Here is a 20,379-nt window from a genome sequence, read left to right on the forward strand (position 1 = left end):
CCACAAACAAAAAAATACTCCAAACATTTTTCTAAATTAACTTAATATCGAAATGAAACGAAACATGAATAATTTGCCATTAAAAACAAAACAGAACTATTTTGTAAATTTGGAAAAGGTTAAACGAAGTGCTTTTGGCACTAAATAAGGACGGATATTAGAGATATAGATAAAAGATAATCATTATAAATGTCATATTGCGTGTGCTACGTACAGCTCTGTTGTGTAGACGCGCTGCTCATTTTAAACGACAGAAATGGTGTATGTCAAATGTCCCTATATGCAGACTGTTATTTTAGCTGGAAATAACATGATGCTGAAGCTGAACATAATGATGTTAACGCCATGAGGTAATGCTATCTGTTTGCTCTGTCATACTGATAAAATCATGTTTGTACTGTGGATAACTGCAGTGAATACTGAAACATTCGATTTTACTTCCCTCAAACGATGTTGTATTCCGTATGGCTTGGCGACATCTTAAATCCTGGTCAGTTCAAGTGTCTGCGTTTCAACCACGAAAGCTGAAACAGTAGCGAGCGAGCGTGCATTCGTATGTACAGTATGTGTCTGTGTGTGCACTGCGCACATTGGGGGACAGAGGGGGATGCATTTTTAGCTGTGAACAATGGCACAACAACAAAACAGCGGTGCAGAATTCAAAGTTACAAATAGTTATGTTGTTGTAAGAAAAACAATTTGGCTCGTTTTAAGACTGTGGCGGAACAAAATAGTCTATGGCGGGCCGCCATAGTCCCGTCAATGAATGGGAAACACTGCACCTGTCACCTCCACAATGCCCTTAAGTATTGGAAATTGACCTTCAAAATCAGAAAGAAATAGATTAGTGCATTTCTTTGTCCTTTGTTCCGTTATTAATTTGCTTTAATACTTCCTGCGCTTGCTTGATATTTTTATATAAATGTTTTCCTTCTTTTTTAAATAAAGTTAGTACTCTTTTCTCTAATAAAGTTAGTACTCTTTTCTCTAAGTCCCCTTTTTCTTCTCTCTCTTTTGCTTTACTTTTCCTTTCTTTAGTTTTATAATTCTTGATTAAAATGTCCATTTCCTCACACAATGCCACATCAAATGTTCCCTCCTTTGGCCATTTTGTCATCTTATTTTTAGTTCTCTTTATTTGACACTTTATTTATCAGATCTTTACATAATGGATATTTCAATCCCAATATTTCCACAGGAGTGGCTGCCATGACTTTTCACTTTACTAATACCTTTTTATTTAGAACTAATTTTGTATCCTTCAGTGTATCATACTACTCACGGTCAAATTGCCCTAATGGATGTCACACATGTACTCATTCTTTTCTTTATATTCCTTTATTATTTTACTATTATTATTTTTTAATTATTTTTATTTTTATACTCCCTTTCTTATTTTGTTTTTATTCAATATTTTTGTATATCCTCTTTTTTTCTATTAGTCTTTCCCCTCTTACAACAATGTAGGTTTTTCATTCACTCTCTCTGTACTCACTCTAGTCCCATACATTAACTTTATTTTTAGCACACACACACCCACACACTCTTTACAGAGGACAAAACCTATTTCTGTCTGTCAGGCTATACTCTCCTGTGTTCAGCTTTCAACTGTATCTCAGATAGTTTGTTCACCTAAATTTTTATATGCCTTCATCAGTCATCATATAGTAAATGCACATCAGAACATTATCGATACACATTTCTTTATTTTTTTTCCAGCTCATTACCATCATAATAACTGTGTCATGGTCCTGCCTCCTTGTTCATGATTTTCCGGTCTAGTGGCAGGATCGTGACATTGTTTGTTTTGACCTGCCATGCTCTCTTCTCTGGTCTTGTCTTTGGCCCTGCCCCTCTCGTTGTCTCGTTACCTTGCCATCAGTGTTTCATCCCCGACACCTGTTCCTTGTTAATTATCCTCTGTTAGTCTTCCTATATATTGCCCTCGTGTCTATTGTCTTGTGCGCGTTCGTTTTGGCTGTGTGCTTGTCTTATGTCTATGACTTTGTGAGTATTACCTTACCTTACCTTTCCTTGTGTTTACCTTACCTTACCTTTCCTTGTGTTTACCTTACCTTACCTTACCTTACCTTGTGTTTACTTTACCTTACCTTACCTTGTCTCATCCTGCCCTGCCTTGTCTTTTGACGTTGTGTCATTGTTTAGTTACTTAGTTATTTTTGTCCTGCTGTTTTTGCCCTCACGTGTTTCTGTTTTTATAATTACTGTAGTCCTGTCCTCGTCATGACAGACCCACGTGTTAAGTGTGAGAAAGACATGGCATTGTTTAGATATTGGCATGCCATGTGCTTTCTTGTCTTTGGCCCCGCCCTTCTCGTTCCTCGTATAGCTTTCCTCCTGTGTCTCATTACCCACACCTGCCCATTGTTATCCTCCTTTGTAGTCTCCCTATTTAATACCCTTGTGTTTGCTGTCCTGTGCTAGTTCGTTTTGTGATACTACCTTGTCCGTCATGCTGTTACTCGTGAGTTTTGATACTACCTGCTTATTCTTGTTCTCTACCCTGCCTGTCTGAATTCCTTGCCTGGATTTAGTTTATTTCCTAGTGTTTAAGACGTTGTGTCATGTTTGTTGACACATGGGTGTAATTTGCCGTCGTCTCCCCTCTGAGACAGCACCGCTCCAACTCCCAAGTCCGAGGCGTCAACCTCCACAATAAAGGGAGTGTCCAGATTCGGGATGATTAGTACCGGGGCGGAAGTAAACAGTCTTTTGAGGTGCTTGAATGCGGATTCGGTTGCGGGTCCCCAGCTGAACCTGCTCACCTTATCCTTCGTGAGAGTCGATAGAGGAGCCACCACTGTGCTGAAGTTCAGGATGAACTTACGGTAAAAATTGGCAAAGCCAAGAAAACGTTGCACCTCTTTCACCGACGAAGGGGTAGGCCAGTCCACAATGGCTTGAACCTTCAAGGGATCCATCATTACCTGACCCGGCTGGATTATAAACCCCAAGAATGGCACTTTGGTGACGTGGAATTCACACTTCTCGGGTTTGACGTAGAGATGGTTGTCCAGCAGGCGTCTGAGAACCTTGTTGACGTAGACCACATGCTCTTGCAGAGAACTCGAGAAGATGAGAATATCATCCAGATAGACGAAAACAAACAGATTAAGCATGTCCCTGAGGACGTCATTGATAAGACACTGGAAGACTGCGGGAGCATTAGTGAGGCTGAAGGGCATGACCCGGTATTCATAATGTCCAGTTGGGGTGTTGAATGCCGTTTTCCATTCATCCCCCTGCTTGATTCGCACGAGGTGGTATGCATTGCGTAAATCAAGTTTCGTGAAAATGGACGCCTCTTGTAGGATCTCGAAAGCTGTGGCCATCAGAGGTAAGGGGTACCGGTTTCTCACGGTGATCTTATTAAGTCCCCGGTAATGAATACATTGCCGGAGGCCACCATCTTTCTTACCCACGAAAAAAAATCCAGCTCCCGCCGGAGAGGTAGAGGGGCGGATAATACCAGCTGCTAGGGACTCCTTGATGTATTTGTCCATGGCCAGACGCTCGGGAGGTGACAGAGAGAATATCCGACCCCTAGGAGGACAACTATCTGGGAGTAAGTCGATGGTGCAATCATATGGCCGGTGAGGTGGTAGGGAAGTAGCTCTTCTCTTACAAAACACCGTTTTGAGGTGATGGTACTGAGACGGGACTCGAGAGAGGACTAAGGGTTCTTGGGACTCAAGGACAGGTTCGGGAAGAGTCTGGGTCAAGCAAGCAGTCTGACACGTGGAACCCCAGCTGAAAACTGCACCCGTAGTCCAGTCCAAGTGTGGACTGTGCTGAAGAAGCCAGGGGTGGCCTAAGATCATCGGGAACTCAGGTGACTGAATGAGGTGAAAACTTAGTTCTTCACGGTGGAGATACGTGATGAGCCCGAGCACAGAGGTAAGGTGAGTAATTCTCCCCGGAGCTAGCGGTCTGCCATCCAAGGCAGTAACCATAAGGGGTTCAGGAAGAGGTTCCGTGGGAATCTGAAGCCTTTCGGCCAGGGAAATGTCTATGAAATTCCCGGCTGCCCCAGAATCAATAAAAGCGTGAAGTTGGTGCATGTGATCTTCCCAAGTGAGAGTGACAGGAAGGAAAAGTCCAGCGTTGGACGGTGGATCTGAACGTGTGACTCCCGTTACAGTCCTTCCTAGCCTGTGCGGGACTGGGAGTTTCCCGAGAGCTCGGGGCAAGTTGATCGAAAGTGACCGTGTAAGCCGCAATAAAGGCAACGATGTTCCCTAATGCGACGGTCTCGTTCCGAGTGAGACAGCCGGGTCCTCCCCAACTGCATGGGCTCTGGGGGTTCTTGAAAAACTGGGGTGCTGGGAACATACGTAACTCTGGTAGGTAGTCTAGGAAGGGGAACACGAACCTGGTCTCTCTCTCTCAGTTGGTTATCTAATTGTATGGCCTGGTCGATGAGTGTCTGGATCTCCCTTGCTGGTTCTCTGAAGGCTAGATCGTCCTTGATCCTCTCAGTCAATCCATTCAAGAAGCACACCATCAGAGCCTCGTCATTCCACCCACTCCCTGCTGCTAATGTCCGGAAGTGAATGGCATATTCGGCAACGCTCTCATTGTCTTGTTGTAGCATCAGGAGTCTCCTAGATGCTAATCGATCACTGAGGGGGTGATCGAAGACTCGTTTGAACTCCTCCTCAAACTTTAACAGGCTTGAACAACATGGTGCCTGTGCCTTCCACACCGACGCTGCCCAGGAAAGTGCCTTGCCCGAGAGGAGGGTGATGATATATGCGATCCTGGCCCGATCAGATGGAAAAGAAGTTGGTTGTAATTCAAAGGTGAGGGAACACTGGGTGAGGAATCCGTCACAGGAACTAGGATCACCCGAGAAGCGTTGCAGTGGAGGTAAGCGTGGTTCTGTAAGTGTCACAGTGCCTTGGGAATCCCCCGAGGTGGTGGTTCCAGATGGAATAACTCCCGATGGCATGGGTAGACACTCGAAAATCTGACGAACCGACGCCAACAGCTCAGAGAGGATCTGCGAGTGTTTGGTCATCACGGTCTCCTGTTGTGCTAGAGCTGTCTCATGACGTCGGACCATCGAATCATGCTGTACCACCGTAGCTAGCACTTCGTGAGAATCACCTGATGCTGGATTCATGGTTGGCTTGGTTATTCTGTCAGGCTGAGGCCCGAACCCGGGTCGTTGGTGTACTCTGACGCACTACCACAGAGCCACGGAGGAAGTGAGGAATCCAGCAAACAGAAGGAGTCAAGTAGGTAGAAGTAAGGTTGGTTTATTCCTCCACAAAAATGATATAATCCATATAAAAAATAATCCAAAGAGAACGTAAACGAGAGGTAATCCAAAAAGCAAAATAATCCACAGAGAAAACTAACAAAGGTAATCCATAAAGCAAAAAGTCCTCGGTGCAAAAAAACACAAAGTCACAAAGGGTAATCCAAAAGAGTTTGAGCTAGAGACAGCAAAACACATAACAATAACCAAGCGCCGAATGAGAGAACCAGAGCTTCTTAAATAGCCCAGCATAAATGGGACATAGGTGTGGGCAATTATACTAATGACGGATCTCGCCACAGTCTAGAAATAGGACCCGATAGCGACCCCTAGTGGTAGAGATCCAAGTCCAGAGCCAACAATCCTCACACAAAGACTTATTATTATAATTATTTTTTAATTAGTTATTATTAGTTTATCTGTTCTCTGTTTTCCAGTCTGATATGCCAGTAATAAGAAGGTGGTGGTGCATGCTTTTGCTGACTAATAGTCCTTTGAAGTAAGTTAGATCAAGTTTTACTCTATGTAAAATGTTATCTGTTATCAACTTATCAGTGAATATACTTAACTTCTTAGGTTTTATTGTTTTTAACTCCTGCAATAATCCATCACAATTATATAAATCTAAATCAGTAGTTTTCATATATTTAAACATGTTAAGGTCAGATGCTGAAAGAAAAGAACTCCGGAAAAAGAGGAGAATGCATAGAGCAGGTATGGGTTAAACTTTAATTCTTAAATTGAACAATTAGCAGGATTATGAAAATTATGTTGTTCTTATTCTGCAATTTAGAGGCAATGGAAACCCCCCAGCAGATGATTTCTTGACTAAGGTATGCACATGTGTGTACGTACAAATACAAAATATGCCAAGCACTTTTTACAGTACTCTTTTGTTGTATGACTTTGAACTATGAAATGTATTTAAAAAAAATCTTTTGATTTTTTTCACTTTGTGAATTAGGTGTCATCAACTGGAGACATTCTCCAAGGGACACAAAGAACAGTATCGGGTGCCGTACACCTTGACACATTGCCTTCACTGTGGTGAAGTCTTTAAAGACAACCCACCTGGTTACGTTGGTCATGGCAAGAGGGGAGTCCTGCAAGGATTTTATTGTACAAAAGACTTTCTTGGGTATTGCTCAATGGATTGTTTTTTGAATGATGGAGGGGAATTCCAAAATGAAGAGGTCTAATTACCTGTATTGTTTTATATATGACATACAATACAATAACACAAAAAATATACATTAAAAATGTAGCAGAAACTGTAAAAAGTTAGAAAATATGCTTTTCTTTCGTCCTTGTGCGTGTGAGCCTAATCAACATTGAAATAATAGATGTGAATAGGTTTTGACATAAAGGTATTACAGTTATCTGTTTTTGTGTGTTTTGTATGTGTAAGAAGATGTGCATAATATGGGATGCAAAGATTTGAAATGTATTGTATGTGTGAAATATGCAGCAAAAGCAAGACAGCAAGCAATACTGTACGTTACCAAACTAAAAAGGCACTTACTCAAAAACGAATTGGGCTACTTTGGACGTATGCACTTATGCTGCGTTCCAGAAAATTCAGATTTTCTGGGTATGCATTTTTTGTTATTGATCAAAGATTATAATGAACAAAGAAATATAAATGCAAATCTATCAGATGTAATGAAACAAGAACAATAACAACAGCCAGGGGAGATAATGAAGTGAATAGAGACTTAAGTAAAGGAGAGTAAAGGAAAGGAAAAATAATAATACAAAAAAGACAAGTAAACTACATTTCTAAAATAAAATACAAATTAAAAACAGGACTAAAACTAATGGGGAATTTGACAAGACAACAAGACACAGCAAGATAAAGTCTTCCTTGCTTTGGTATTCTTTGAAACAGAAAGCGTTGTAAGGTATTGATTAAATTCGTTCATAAAAACCTTGAATGAAGGCTTATGATTCGAGTCGTATATGACATTTTGCTAGTAATAGCAAAATTGATCAAGTAAAATTTTCTAGGTTTTTTCTATATTGATAAAACCAAATAAAACATCTTTCCAAACTTTTTTCCAACATTATATTAACAAAATTGCTCCAATAAGAAATTACACAAGCTTTGGTAACAATTTTTTTTTAAATGCGCGAATAGATCTATTCCGCTCAGAGCCTTTAAACAGTGGAGTAACCCCTATGGCCACAGCATCAAAAACAATAGCTAATTCTCTAGGCGTGACAGGAAAATGTTTTTTTTTTTCAGGAATAAGTATATAAGTGACCATTAAACTTACCACGGACATTACCGTAATAATATTTTTGTCTAAGAGAATAACGACCTATTTTTGAAAATAATACTTTGATTATTCCAAATAATATAGGAGTGTGGAGAAAAGTTGTTTATAAATCATAGACCAAGCGAGAAGCATTTTCCTATGAAATGCAGAAAGCTTTGCAAGCAATTTTTCAACAGTGTAATTATATAATAAAAGAGTTGTCTGAAACAAGGTATTACACATTCGTGACATCAAAATACGTGAAAACGTCACCGCGTAAGGTAAAAAGGACACACATACGCAGTAACGAATGCTTGACCACAACACGTTAAGGCGCATGCGCGCCAAAATATTCATGACGTCGACATGCATGACGTCACTGCGCTACAGGCTGCAGTGAGGGGTAACTCAAAAAGTTAGGCGGAAAGCCCTAATATGGGGATGGACTGGGTGTGTTTTATGCAAATGACTAAACTTGTGCACGCTGCCACTCATTTAGAATACTCCAAATTCACTAACATTAGGACGAGGTTAAGAACAAATTCATGTACGTACGCACGTGTTGTGAATTAAGCGGAAAGTTTCCGTGGGAGGTTGAAATGTGCGTATAAATACGAAAAATCTACACAACTGTTAGTGAATGAGACCCAATGTATCCTTACTCCAAAGAAAATGTATCATGATCAAAGGATAAAATGTATGTTATTACAATACCAAACAATATTGAAAGGGACTAACAGTGTTTCTTCACAGGCTGATATTTAAGTGTATAGAGCACTGAATTGTCTCTTTCATTGTCTCTCTATTATAAGAACTTCAATGACAAATTAGAAGTTTTTCTCCTGACTTTCATGTCGATCTTGTTTCTCCACACTTTTGATCGTATTAAGAATATGCTGCACATGTAAACTTAGTGTCAGTTTTGTGCGAGAAATGTGCATTTAAAAATGTTTCAATATTATTTCAATGTGTCATGATTCTGCCCCATCATGTCATGTCTTTCTTGGTCTTGTGGCAGGATCATGGCAAAGCCTTAGGATTTATGTGGAGAGAGGCGTTTTGGCCCTGTAGGCCTTCCATATACTCCCCCTCTCTGGTGTCTTGTCTTTGGCCCTGCCCCTCTCGTTCTCTCGTTAACTTCCCTTCAGTGTTTCATCCCCGACACCTGTTCCCTTGTTAATTATTATCCTTTGCCTGTACACCTATATAGTATCCTCTTGTCTATTGTCCTGTGCTAGTTTGTTTTGTGCTTACGTGCTTTGTTCCATGTCCAGATGACGGTGTCTTGTATGGTGGTTTTTCTATTACAGCATTGGGTTTTTCTATTACTGATTGAGTTTGTATATGAAACAATGCATTTAAACTAGTTATAGGTCTCACACACTAACACAGAAAGGCTATGAGTCTCATAGCAAAAAGACTATGATCTCATGGGTCAAAGGTTACAGGCCAGGTTGAACATCAAACAGCACCATAAGACATCTTTCGCACGCAAACGCTTTGAGCACACACACATTATGCATTCTTCACACGAGATCTGGTCTAAAATGCATGGTAGTTTTTGAAGTACATGTAAGCTAGGGGTAGTAAATGTCAATATGACATACATTCGCATTTTAGAGATGGATGTTTGTGTCTTTCATACAGTAGCAACTGACAAAATGACATACATCTACATTTTAAAGATGGATGTATGTACATATATTTTTTAATCCTTTAAAAGGTTTCGCCACAGTTAAAAGTTAACGTAAGCAGTTTGATATATTAACTGTGGAAAGTCAAAAGAGGATGGACAAACAAAAATAAGTGATGTCATGTAGAACCTGATTGGGAGAAGATGATGTCAGGTAAATATGATTGGTTTAAACTGTGATAACAACTTGAGAACAATGTATAAAAGATGGAGTCAGACATGTATTCGTTGGATATCATCAGATGAACTCTGTATGTCTCTCTTTGATTGCTCGAGCAAATAAAGATTGAAACCTCTTGAAACCTGGCTCTCTGGTCTTCGTGAATTCTTTCAACATTGGCTGATCGACTTTTCGCCACGACACTTGTTGTTCTGCTACATTTCCCAAAGTCAAGTCAAATCAAGTAAGTTTAGTTTAGTCTAGTGTTAGTTCATTGTAGTTTTGTCAAGTGTTGTATTTAGTCTTTGTTAGTTTAGTGTAGTCAGTTTATGTTCCTGTATTTCCCTGTTATCGTGACTTGTTTTCCCCATCGTGGGTTTTTGTTTTGTTCGTTGTTTATTAATAAAAGTCTTTGTGTTATCCCTTCATCCTCGCTGCCTGCAATTGGGTTCTTCCCTGTGATTCATGACACAATGTGTTACGTTTCTGTCATGGCTCTGCTTCATTTAGTCATGTTTTTCTTGGTCCTGTAGCAGAGCCATGGCAAAGCCTTTGGTTATGTGTGGAGAGAAACATATTATTGTCCATTTGACAATAATATACGTTCTCTCCAGTGTCTCGTCATTGGCCCCGCTCCTCTCGTTTCCTTGTGATCTTTCCCTGAGTGTTTGATTAACCACACCTGCCCCATGTCGTTATCCCTCGTTTGTCTTACCTATATATACCCTCTTGTTTCTTTGTCCTGTGCTCCTGTATTACCTATGTATGTGCATGTATGGTCCTGACATTGTGTTTTTGCCTTGTCCTCTCGTGGTTCTCGTTCCTGGTTTATGATTTGATTGTGGATTCCCCTGCCTTGTTTTGTGATGTGTCGTAAGTCTGTTTTGTTATTTTCTAGTTTTGCCCCATCGTCTTTGTTTTTACAGATTCTTAGTTTTGTTTTTCCCCCATCGAGGGTGTTGTGTTTAAAATAAAGTCTTTGTCATTAACCCCTTACTGCCTGCCTGCGCTTGGGTTCTCTCCACGCCACACCGTGACATGTTTCCAGTAACCTCTCTTGTAAGGAGTTAGATATGATATATATGTGTATATTACATTTTTGTGTTAAATAACATAATTTGTATCATGTGTTATAAACTTGTATTTTTTTCCTAAAGACACAAACCATTTTTTTATGTAGGTTCAAACAAGTTGTAGATATGAAACTTCCCCCAATTACATGTATAAAACCTGCACTACGTTACACGTTAGTTGTAGTGCAAAAAGTTACTCAGTGCATTTGAAGAAAGCATGAAATAAGTACAATTATGGGGTATTTTCATTTAGTACATAGACATGTCAATGTAATTGTAGTATACTTAGCATAAAATAAAGGCATTTCAAATACATTTCAGTATATTTATTTTTCACTAGGGAAGACTTGCACTTTTTTGCCCAACCGCACTTATTCGAACCAGAATATACATAAGACAAACTAAGAGAAAGGGAAGATGCTGCAACACAACCACAGCCATAAGTTTCTACAAGACAAAGAGCTATGGTCATCTGGGCCCGTATTTTTCAAGCTTCTAAGAATTACTCGCAAGAACACTGGTAAGAATTGACTTAAGAGTAAAATAAATCTTGGCTCAAAGCTGCACTTAAAAGTTAGCTTTAAAGCATCTCTCGTAATTTAAGTGAAGTGGAGGATGAAATCTTAAGTGTCAGGGTTAGAGATGATTTACGACACTTTGCTGTGCCGCAAACGGGATTTTGGATGACGACATTGGCATGGACCAATCACTGAACAGATTTCCTTGATTAAGAATATTCTCCAATACATTCACGTTAAATGGTAAAATTCCTAAAAGGAGTTTATGGTCAACACACATATGACAACAAAAGACTTTAAGTGAATCCATTATGATATACACATTGGAAATAAAAGATAAACACATTTCCACCATTTCTAAAATTACCAGTATTAAACCGGTGCTGAAATTTGTTTTCATTTACTTTAGTCGAATAGTTTCGCTTTAAATACAATGTTATTTTCGGTATAAACCTTTTCTTGCATGTGAAATCACACATACCATTGAGAACAATACAGCAAAACAAGAATGCGCAAAAGTAATGCAAATCCATTGGAATAGAGCATAACAAGATGACGATCAAATACAGCGTAACAAGAACACACAACAGTACTCATGAGAAATAGAGCATAACTAAAATGCGCACAGCATTAATGACATGTATGAGCTATTCGCCTCACCCACGTGACAAGAGTACTGGTCTGTTCCGGTTTGACAGTCCCAACCCAAGGTTGGTTTACCAATTCGTTCAAACGTATGAATGAGAGGATCTATAGCAAGGTTGAAAAGCAAAGGAGACAAAGGGTCCCCCTGCTTTACACCGACTCTCAGGGCAATATCCGGAGTTACACTGCCTCCAACCTTGACACAAGTCACACTGTCCACATAGAGTATTGTGTAATTTCTGAGCACATATAGATGTATTTTACATGTATTGAGCACTGTTATTCACCACAGTTATAAATGCACTTGATAAAATACCTAAAACGTATTAAGAAGTATTCATAGGAACATTAGTGTCACGGATGGCGGAGTGGAAGAACCCAGATGCAGGCAGGCAATGGCAATGACAGGGTTAACAGATATTTATTTAAATAAACAAAACATAAACCTACAAGGGGTTATAAATCAGGAACTAAACTAAGAAACAAACAGAAAACAAAGACTTCCCACGAGGGGGCAAAATGAAAACAAGAACGGCAAAACTAAACTAAACGACACAACCAAACGTCTAATACAAACATTACAGGGTAGAACAAACAAACTCACTCTTGGGGAACAGATGATGGGACAAAGCAAGACGATGACGCGAAACACGAAGCAGCGAAACATCACGCACAAAAACATACGTAATACATGAGCACAGGACAATGAAACATGAGGGTATATAAAGGGAACACAAACGAGGGATAACGACACAGGGCAGGTGTGGGTAATCAAACACTCAGGGAAAGATCACAAGGAAACGAGAGGAGCGGGGCCAATGACGAGACACTGGAGAGAACGTATATTATTGTCAAAAGGACAATAATATGTTTCTCTCCACATATAACCAAAGGCTTTGTCATGGCTCTGCTACAGGACCAAGAAAGACATGACTAAATGAAGCAGAGCCGTGACACATTAGTATATAGATGGGTTGATCTGAAATCACATTTAATAAGAATAATTACATATAAGTAGGTTTATGATGATAATTTGGTTATTTGAAGATGAATTGATGACTTAATGACACAATCTGTACCTGTGACCAATGATTGCTCATATAAATGCACTTAATGTCACTTTAAGCATGTTTAAAGCACATTTGAGCACAATGTAACAAGGTAAAATCCAGTGATGTTTTTAGAGGCCTAAAGTTTGAAGCATGTTGTGCTCTCTCTGAAACCTGGGGATTTTCCACTGTTTAAAAGTAACCATGATTACGCACGTACGCCAAGGTGTGTTTGGTGGTCTCGCATGGAGACCATGGCTTGTTTGGTGGTCTCGTGTGGTAACCATTGTATGCAAATTATTTTAAAAATTATGTAATAGCCAGCGTACCACCATTAGATACGTACCTTGTTGCCTGGGACTTATTGGTGGCAGTCAATTAACTATTGGTTAATAAAAATAAGTGATAACAGGAAATTACCTGATTGGTTTTAGAAGAGACCACCTTTCAGAAGTTTTACTTTAACTGTAGTCTGGAAAACACTTGGTTTTTAGATGACTTGGAACATCTCACTTTGTTTGGCTCGAGCAAATAAAGTTAACTCTTTGACACCCGGACCTTCTTTGTCTGAGAGATTTTTTGAACTACAAGACTGATATTTTTCCACAACAAGAGTGGCTTGATCAATTCAACTACCGAAACCCCCTTTGACTAAGATGAAGCGGGCAGGCAAGGGAAATTCGCTTCATCAGAATCCTAGTGAATACCCGTAAGATCATCAAACCAATGGTGATTGGTTTCCAGTTACCGTCTGGGCCCGGCGCGGAATCAGTTGATGACCGCTGAAGGCTCTCCAGCACTTCCTCCTCTGAGATAGGCCCAGCAGATGTTCCTTACTAATGTGAGCCCTGCCCTGAAGTGACCCAACCCGCCAAAGGGCAAGCTGTCCTCCCACTTTGCCCTAAAGGTCTCACAGACAGTGTGAATCGAGATCTGGCATCACTTATTAACACTGCCATCAAGAATCTCAGCCACAAGGCAGGTTGTGTCAGTCTTATACAAGTGTTGCCACCTGCGGAAGGCCTCTCTCCTGGGGTGTAACTTATGCCACCTACGCAGAACACTTTGGGGAGCACCTCCTCTCTGAGGTCGGGAGGGTGCCAGGTTCTCTCTGGCTTCAGACAATAGCCCCTGATGCATAGAGCAAGTTGCCTTGGTGACCAGCTCATGTATCTTGTCACTACCTTCCAGCCAAGCTGTCAGGACAGGGATATGTTCCGCACCGTTGCCCTCAACCTCGCTCACCATTTCATGGCCGAGCTCTCAGGACTGTTCTTTAAGCCCACCCTCTGGCAAGTTGGGTTGCCTGAGGGATTGATGAGCTCGCAGCAGGTTCAAGTGGCATCACTCTGTTTGCTGACTGTCTGCGGCGTTTTGCATAAGTCAAAATTGTCCAGTCACTATCCAATAAGGTCCTTGTGGCTCCTGCCTCCCCCGCCACCTCATTTGGATCATCCCATGCCGTTTGTGCCGTGATTCGCTTTCTGTTGTGTATATTTGTGTGGACATGCAGCTATTGGATATTGCAAGCTCTCCTCGTCACGAACAATGCCTAGCATGCCTCACACTCAGCCGCGCCCGTAGACACAGCCCGAGTGTGGCTCTTGCACTAAGGGACATGACCAGTGATCGATTGTGGCAGGTGAGATGTTTTCCCACACAAGCTGCAGCAGCATCTAATGGAAACTTTACTCTGCACTGATGAAGTGTGCTGCTTCATTTGAGACATCATCCCCACCGATATGCCACATATTGTGCAACACTGTACCCGGAAGGGCAAGCAGATCACCATGGCTGCTGGTTGGCGTGAGGTTGACAGCAATTTGCACTGCTTCCGCAGGATCTATGTCATTGCCATTTGCACAGAGTTGGACAGTAGAAGTACTCTGCACCCCCAGCATCACATCCTACCTCACCCGGACATGAGTGAGAACTACCAAGCACTCATGTAGTCGCCAATTCCAGAGGTCTGATTACCAGGTTGGCTACCGTTAGCCCCACAACTCCTATCCAAGGAGCCGCAGGGGGGTCTTGCCCTAATAGACATACACAATCCATACACTTCCCCATAGCAGCTTTTTTGACCGGGCGACCTGCCATCCGGGATGTGTTTCTTACATGTCCGGATGCGTGGGAACCACCACCGGCAGAATTGCCCAGTCCTCCTTGGATGTTCTTTAATTTCCTCCAGAATGCCGGATGGTAATGTGCGGAGCCCTGTCCTCTGGCTGGCGAGGCTATGGAGGCGAGCAGCCACACATAGGTATCCATGCAAGCATCCTTTGGCCATGGAGGTTGGCCCAGCTATCCTCTACCCACAGATGGAAACACTCCTGTAAATTAAAGTCTTGCTATGAGAATTCCCAAAAATTAGAAAAGGTAATTTTAATAATCCACAGGAGCATAAACACCAGAACACAAAGCACACGCTAAACATAAACAATACCAGACCAAGAACAAAGGAACAGATAGAGTATATATAGTCCACGGGTGATGAGTCTGATGACCGGCAGGTGTGGGGATTACAGACACGAAACAGGTGGAGGAGCGTGGGTAATGAAGTCCGAGGGGGAAACACGGGGAGAGACAGAGGGATCCGTGACACCCTTATAGTTTAGATCGTGTTGCACCATGGGGTGTGCCGGAAACACGAGTAGTTCTGTCTTGGCAGGGTTCAGCTGGAGGTGATGCTCTTTCATCCAAGCTGAGATGCTTCTAGGCAGGCTGTAATGTGAGCTGTTACAGTGGTATTGTCTGGGTGAAACGAGATGTAGATCTGGGTGTCTTCAGCATAACAGTGATACGAGAAGCCCTGTGCCCATATGATGGGTCGCAAGGATGTCATGTAGATGGAAAAAAGCAGCAGTGCAAGCACCGATCCCTGAGGGACCCCAGTGATCATGTGGTGAGCAGTGCACAGCGACCCCTTCCATGACACCCTGAAAGATTTGCCGGAGAGGTAGGATTTGAAGCAGCGGAGAGGAGTGCCTGCGATTCCTAGAGATGACAGTGTTGCTAGCAGTATCTGGTGATTGACAGTGTCAAACGGTGCAGATAGGTCTAGCAGAACCAGGACAGAGGATTTACATTCCGCCTTGGCTAGCCGCAGTGCTTCTGTGACCGATAGCAGTGCAGTCTCAGTGGAGTGGTTTGTTTTGAAGCCAGACTGCTTGCCATCCTGTAGTTTATTCTGGGATAGGTAGGACGACACCTGGTTAAAAGCTGCACTTTCAAGTGTTTTTGCAATAAATGGGAGGAGAGAGACAGGTCTGTAACTGTCGGTAGTAGAGGGGTCCAATGTGGGTTTCTTAAGTAGGGGCGTGACCTGGGCCAGTTTGAATGTGGATGGAAAAGTGCCGGTGAGCAGGGAGGTATTGATGATGTGTGTGAGTGCTGGTATGAGTGCGCTGGATATGGCCTGAGATGGGGATTGGGTCAAGCGGACAGGTGGTGGGGTGGCTGGAGAGAAGTCTGGTGACTTCAGTGTCAGTCAGTGGAGCGAAAGAGGAGAGTTCAATGTTTGAAGTGAGGGTAGTGTGTACCGAGGTCTGGGGTGCTGAGAATTGTTTGATGATGGATGATGTTTTCTCAGTGAAAAATACAGCGAAGTCCTCCGCAGTCAAAGATGAAGTTGGCAGGGGAGGAGGGGGGAAAGAAGAGAGTTAAATGTCTTGAAAAGCTGCCGAGTGTTAGGTGCATTGCTCACCTTGGTGGTATAGAAAGACATTTTAGCTGTGGTTCTGTCAAAACTTCATACAACATTCACAATTATTGAGATGACCGATTAATTTGTGCATCGTTGCTGCACACACACCATGGACAAAACCGCTTTTAATGCTTGAATTTGATTAAAATGACATAATTTGGAAGTCAAGACTTTCTTCCCAAACAGCTCATTATGACTTGAAACGTTAAAACAACAGTGCGCACTGGACGAGAAGCAGCGCTGGGCGCTGCAGAAAGGAAACATGCTCGCGCAAACACGAATTTCTTCGTGAACACGGTTAATGTGCGACTGCAAATTGGGTTACAACACTGCATTTAGATCCATTTTTCCGCGATTATCGATGTAAGTGAAGCCTATACACTGAACAAAAAAGGTCATTTGTAACTGAAACTTGAGATATATACTGGTGTATAGCAGATTTATACTGGGGAACGATGGAGTGTCGCTCCATAACACCAGAAGAGCCATACACTGGCAATGTGCAGAGCGAGAATGTCAGCCTATGTGCCAGGGCTCCGCCCTGGACAGCCCGGCCCAATTTAACACCTGGATATGGGTATTGTGTATCCAGGGTATAGCGCCACCAACTGGCAGCAAGAAGTATGTCACTCACATCAGACTTCAAAATCGACAAGTCTCCAGTCTTACACTCGATTCAGACATACTCCGTGTGCAGTGGGTATGCGGTGCGTAGAGCAACATATATGCAATACAGATCCGTCATGCACCATTGTGCCTCCACACATACTACATTTGTAGCGCGAGCGGTCCGAGTCTCCTGTGTGATTCAGTCAACAATGGGTAACCATGGGTATTTCCGATATATGATTTATCGAAACGTAAGTTTTTAAAAAGGGTTTATGAAACGCTATTTTCATCATTGTGATGTTTTATGTTTAGTGCAAGTGGTTGATATATATATATATATATATATATATATATACAACAACATCCACCGTAAACTTCCATAATAGCCTAGCCTGTTAAAAGAGTTTCAAAATAAATTACCATCCATTCTAGTGCCCGATGAAAGTGCCTCACATGACTTTTCTTTAGCATTCATGTCTTTCTAAAAACAGTCCTGGGGTCATAAATCACTTTGTATTTCTCTACCTTAATAATTAGCTGCGTGTTATCCATCGCGCTGCCGTCTTGCACTTTCTGGACCATCTGCTTGTCACTATCTGCATAGAAGCACCTTCCTCACGCAATATAAACACTGTAGAATATTTGGACTACACAACATTTTAATCTGCTTTTATTGCTTAATTAAACAACATAAATTTAAAAAAGTAGTAAACTTCATTTATATGCATTCATGGTGAAATTACTGCATTTCTGTGTCAATTTGTGTTCATTTTGATCATACATGTGCTATCACGTTAAACAGTCTGTGCTGTACAGCAAAAATAGACTCAATGCGTAAACGATCGCTGCACTGACGTACGCACTGCATCTGCAATGGTCGGACCGCACCGCATCCGCGTGCTGTGTGAATGATCTAATCCGTTAACATGGGCACGTGAAAAAATACGGACCGCATACACAGTGCACATGGAGTATGTGTGAATCGGCTGTTAATCAGTATAATGGAGATACACAACTGATACAAAATTGCAAAAGATTTTGTGATATTTTAATGGTGTTGCCATGGAAATGCATCAAACTTTAATACTATATTTGGGTTCTTCTACGCTCTTAGTACTCATAGAATATCATGTCATTTGGCACACACAATAGTTCATTAGGAATAGACAACAGTTTACAAAGGAGGGGAAGACGCTAGATTACAAAAATAATTTTGCAATCCGAATGATGTTGCCATGGTGATGCAGTGTATGGCAAAAAAGCTAAGCAGGAAGTGTCCTTATATATACAGCATACATTAAGTGATTTGGATCGGACTTGAGCACTTACATGCACGTACCCACTGTGCATTATTTTCTGAGAGCCACCATGTGCGCTGGCACAATAGTGCGAGGGACCGTCATCACTGCTTGCAGCATTTTGTACTTTTTAGGTTTCCTAGTACCAGACATCATGCCCACTGATAAAAGATGGGCATGTAAAATCAGAATCAGAATCAGAATCAGAAGAGCTTTATTGCCAAGTGTGCTTGCACACACAAGGAATTTTCTTTGGTGTTGGAAGCTTCTAGTACAGACATTTAACACAATGACAATACAATATAATACGATTTACAGTCTAAAAGATTCTAAATTGTGCATATATAAAATAAAGACTATTTTACAGAAAATGGGGGATAATAACATATAAGAGACATTGTACCGGGTAGTATNTTGTCAGAATTATTCATCATGTATTGGATCAGTGGTAAAGGAAACTGTGGAAAGACTACAAATGTCATGGAACGAGACGAGACAGAACCCAAACGCAGGCAGTTTAAGGGTTAACAAAAATACTTTTATTAATAAGACAAACAAAAAACCCACAATGGGGAAAACACAACTAATAAAACGAGAATCAAAAACTAAACTTCCACAAGGGAAAAAAAACAAGGTCCAAGGAGAATGTAAATAATAAGTCCAACACGAAGGGAACACGATAATCCGACAGGTAGGGCTGTCACGATTATGAAATTTGATTGACGATTAATTGTCTAATAAATCATTGCGATTATGGCGATTAATTGTTTGTTTTAGGGCTTTGGCGATTATGACGATTAATTGTCTGTTTTTGTCATTTTTGATTCAGCGATTGAAACGACCATATTGTTCTGAATACAAGCTATGTTTTTTTCTTGGAAATACATCGGAAAAAATTGGGTCATCATATATTTAAGGTTTAGGCTTTTACCTGTCAATAATACAACCGCCAAATACTTGTAAATGAAGTAAATTGATCAGGTGTGAATTGAAGCCACCATTAAAATTTGATTTCAAAATTTTTCTCACTTGCAAGACTACAGTAAAATTTTACTTGTGTGTTAATGAAATTTTGGTAGACTGGTTTTCACACTGAGATTTGCTTAAATAATATTAAATTGTACTGCAGGTAATTTGTATATGTTTTTTGTTTTTTTTAAGTGATTGTGTTGTGGTGGTACATTTTACAAGTATTACCATGCTTTGGTAACAATATATACACTAAAATATGCAATATGCAGATGAACTACAGCTCCCCCTAGTGTCTTCTATAGAGATGTGCGATAATTGCGATGATCTGAAATCATCGCGATGAGGTCAAACAACCGCGATGAGACGATTATTTAATAATCGTGACAGCCCTACCGACAGGTAATCCAAAATAATAAATCCACAGGAAAAGGGAAAATCCACAGGAAAACTTAATCCACAGGAATCGGACAGTATGGCGAGTAAAACGCACGTACAAAGAACAATGCACCGAACAAGGACTGGGAATAAACACAGGACTTATAAAGAGAACCACTGACGAGGGAAAATGATACAGGGATGGTGAAGGACAGGTGACAAGGCTCAACATTAATGGAGACTGGCGGGAAGGTAATGGGGCAGGTGAGGGAGATGAAACACTAATGGGACACTAAACGGAGAAACAAGGGGGCGGAGCTAAACGAAAAACAGGACGACACTCGTCGAAATGTCAAAACATACTGACACGTGTCTCCACACAAGACATAACACACACAAGACATGGTACTGTCACGACCCTGTCCACAAGGCTCGAAAACTCAGGACAGGAAGGACAGGATCCTGACAACTTCCTACCTATCCCAGAATAAACTACTGCATGACAAGCAGTCTGGCTTCAAAACAAGCCACTTCACTGAGACTGCACTGCTATCGGTCACCGAACCACTGCGGCTAGCCAAGGCGGAATCTAAATCCTCGGTCCTGATTCTGCTAGACCTATCTGCAGCGTTTGACACTGTCAATCACCAGATACTGCTAGCAACCCTGTCATCTCTAGGAATCTCAGGCTCTCCTCTCCGCTGGTTCAAATCCTACCTCTCCGGCAGATCCTTCAGGG

Source organism: Triplophysa rosa, unplaced genomic scaffold, assembly GCF_024868665.1.
Source record: "Triplophysa rosa unplaced genomic scaffold, Trosa_1v2 scaffold470, whole genome shotgun sequence".
In the NCBI taxonomy this organism is placed as follows: domain Eukaryota; kingdom Metazoa; phylum Chordata; class Actinopteri; order Cypriniformes; family Nemacheilidae; genus Triplophysa; species Triplophysa rosa.